Below are 3,746 nucleotides of genomic sequence, written 5' to 3'. Positions count from 1 at the left end.
GAAGAAAAGTTTGCAAAACGTACCAATTTTTTTGTTTTGCTGGAATAATATCAAGGAATGTCACTAGACATTTCCGCAAAACAATTGTTCATGAATTGTTCCCCGTTGATCGCATATTGAGGTGTTCCAAATTGGCCGACTGTTCCGGGATTGGCGACTTTCCCTTACCCTAACTAAAACATTCATTCCAGTGTCATGTCATTCGAACTTTATATGCCATTAAAGGCCCTCTACCTGTCTATTTGACATACTTTCCGGATCAAAGATTTCTGATGTAGATGTCACATGACCGCCTCTGAAGTAAGGGTACCCCCAAAATCGACCTAACTAAAACTGCAGGTACTCATTACAAAATCGACAAAAAATCAGAATAGGGGCAACTTGGCAACTTTCACATACGAGAAGAATGCCACATTAATCCTTTATCCAGAACAGGTTGTTGTGTTTTGCTATCTTGCGTATCTCTTGTGTTATGTCATTTCTACTGATTCAGGTGTAGACAACGAGAGGTTATTGCGTCCATTTTGAGGGGTACCATGACAACAAGCGCTGTATTTGAGCAGTGACTTTCTTGTAACCGATGTCATGACACAGCCCGAAGGGTTCACAGGAAAAGACAGGTTAGTTGTTGGACCAATTAATCACGGACAACACCTAACATTCACCAGCAGGCCCAAGCACTGCAAGGTCTTTGCAGTAGATTTGACAAACCAATTTAAGGGAAGGGACCGCTATATAGACCTCTCTTTGCTTTCGTGCTGATAACTAGTGTGGCTTATTGTCTCTCGATGAAGATACTACTCTGTGCGTTTTAGTTGTTCTTTGATCGGTTTACCGGTAGGCCTAATTAGAGAAAATTAGTTTGAATGGACATTCAGGGAAAATTCAGAACAGAAAAATGGACAACTGTTCCACATTATAAAGGAGTTTTAATATTGACCAGTGAAGAGGCCACCACGAATTACTTTAATAAACACTTTGTATATCAAAATGGCACGATACAAATCACCATACGAGTCAGATTAATTCAAATATGAGTTAGATTTGTATGTATCAGTTTATTATGAAAATTATGAATCAAGTACAGGGTGACCCGAAAAATATGCAACGCACAAAAATGTTAATAACTTCTACATCTGTTGACCAAGTCACTTCATATTAATGGGACATCCACTTCAGCCTATTATGCATGACCCTTCCACAAGGTGATAGTTTTATTTAATCAAATGGTCTGAGTTTTGTGCAATTTCAAAAAAGGTTGCCAAATTCGGGGATCGACTCAACAGTCCGAGGTTTGAAATTGAGCGTTAGCCAGACTTACACGATTTAAGCCCTCCAGAGCTCTGTAGGACGACATCAGAAGGGACATTAGGCGCATACAAGCTGACAGCTGACATGATTGGATGAGTCATGGACAATTTCAACGTTCGTGTTGCAGCAGTTCTTCTACGAAGAGGACCGTGGATAGAGCAGATTATCAACTACTTAGTATAAACCAATTTCTACTAAATTCGCAAGACATAATTTCCCAACATTCTGCTATTGTTTGGTGAAGAAATTTTCTAAATCTCTCTTCGCATTCAAAAATGAGATAAAAAAGAAAATAGGGCGGTATGTTTGGACCACCCTGTCATTGAGCTTCACAGTGCAAAACAGGAACAACATGATCATCGCACAATACTATAGATTGAAACATACATTACACGGCACTTACCTGAGAGGTTACAACTTCTCTTAATTTAATACTATAGATTGAAACATACATTACACGGCACTTACCTGAGAGGTTACAACTTCTCTTAATTTAATACTATAGATTGAAACATACGCTACACGGCACTTACCTGAGAGGTTACAACTTCTCTTAATTTAATACTATAGATTGAAACATACACTACACGGCACTTACCTGAGAGGTTACAACTTCTCTTAATTTAATACTATAGATTGAAACATACACTACACGGCACTTACCTGAGAGGTTACAACTTCTCTTAATTTAATACTATAGATTGAAACATACACTACACGGCACTAACCTGAGAGGTTACAACTTCTCTTAATTTAATACTATAGATTGAAACATACATTACACGGCACTTACCTGAGAGGTTACAACTTCTCTTAATTTAATACTATAGATTGAAACATACATTACACGGCACTTACCTGAGAGGTTACAACTTCTCTTAATTTAATACTATAGATTGAAACATACACTACACGGCACTTACCTAAGAAGTTACAACTTCTCTTAATTTAATACTATAGATTGAAACATACACTACACGGCACTTACCTAAGAGGTTACAACTTCTCTTAATTTAATACTATAGATTGAAACATACACTACACGGCACTTACCTGAGAGGTTACAACTTCTCTTAATTTAATACTATAGATTGAAACATACATTACACGGCACTTACCTGAGAGGTTACAACTTCTCTTAATTTAATACTATAGATTGAAACATACACTACACGGCACTTACCTGAGAGGTTACAACTTCTCTTAATTTAATACTATAGATTGAAACATACACTACACGGCACTTACCTAAGAGGTTACAACTTCTCTTAATTTAATACTATAGATTGAAACATACACTACACGGCACTTACCTAAGAGGTTACAACTTCTCTTAATTTAATACTATAGATTGAAACATACATTACACGGCACTTACCTGAGAGGTTACAACTTCTCTTAATTTAATACTATAGATTGAAACATACATTACACGGCACTTACCTGAGAGGTTACAACTTCTCTTAATTTAATACTATAGATTGAAACCTACATTACACGGCACTTACCTAAGAGGTTACAACTTCTCTTAATTTAATACTATAATAATAATAATAATGCAAACTTTTATAGCGCTATTCTAGAAAAATGTCTACTCTTAGCGCTTTACAATACATACATCGACCAAGCATACTATACACGCACAGGCAAAGAACCGACCAAACATAACCAACAAACTATACATGCACAGGCAAAGAAAGCGACCAAACATACAATACACGCACAGGCAAGATAACGACCAAACATAAACAAACATACTACTATGACCAAACATAACCAACATACTATACGCGCGCAGGCAAAGAGAACAATCAGCACATGTAATAATTACTGACAACTAATAATGCAGGCATACAATGACAGTCCAATACACAGCCTAAGCACAAGAACCACAGTAGGCTTCTATATAAAAACGTGTCAACGGTACTATTTACACACACACACACAGTGCTGACACAAAGCGCAGAAAATATATATACACGTTATTTTAGGCGCTAGGTAGGGGGTGAGGTGGGGCGGAATGGGGTGGGTGGGGAGATGCTGGGGGGGAAATCACTTGCGCTGAAAGAGGTGTGTTTTGAGATTTGTCTTGAATGTAGTGAGAGAATCTGTGTGTCTGAGAGGCAGTGGTAATCTATTCCAGGTCACAGGGGCTTGATAGGCGAAGGACCTCTCGCCACATGTTTTTGTTTGCACTGTGGGGAGTCGGAAGAGTCGGGTGTCGGCGGCGGAGCGAAGCTGACGAGAGGGGGTGTAGAGATTGAGGAGTTCTGACAAGTATTCTGGGGCAGAACCAGAAACGACGGCAAAAGAAAGAGAGGAGAGTTTGTATTCGATCCTTTTAGTGATTGGCAGCCAGTGTAGAGAGTGAAGAAGGGGTGTGGCGTGTTCATACTTGGAAGATTTGAAGACCAGGCGGGCAGCGTTATTTTGGA

The sequence above is a fragment of the Littorina saxatilis genome, unplaced genomic scaffold, assembly GCF_037325665.1.
Source record: "Littorina saxatilis isolate snail1 unplaced genomic scaffold, US_GU_Lsax_2.0 scaffold_336, whole genome shotgun sequence".
NCBI classification, from domain to species: domain Eukaryota; kingdom Metazoa; phylum Mollusca; class Gastropoda; order Littorinimorpha; family Littorinidae; genus Littorina; species Littorina saxatilis.
The sequence above is the reverse complement of the archived record's forward strand: the minus strand, read 5'-3'. Positions refer to the sequence as shown.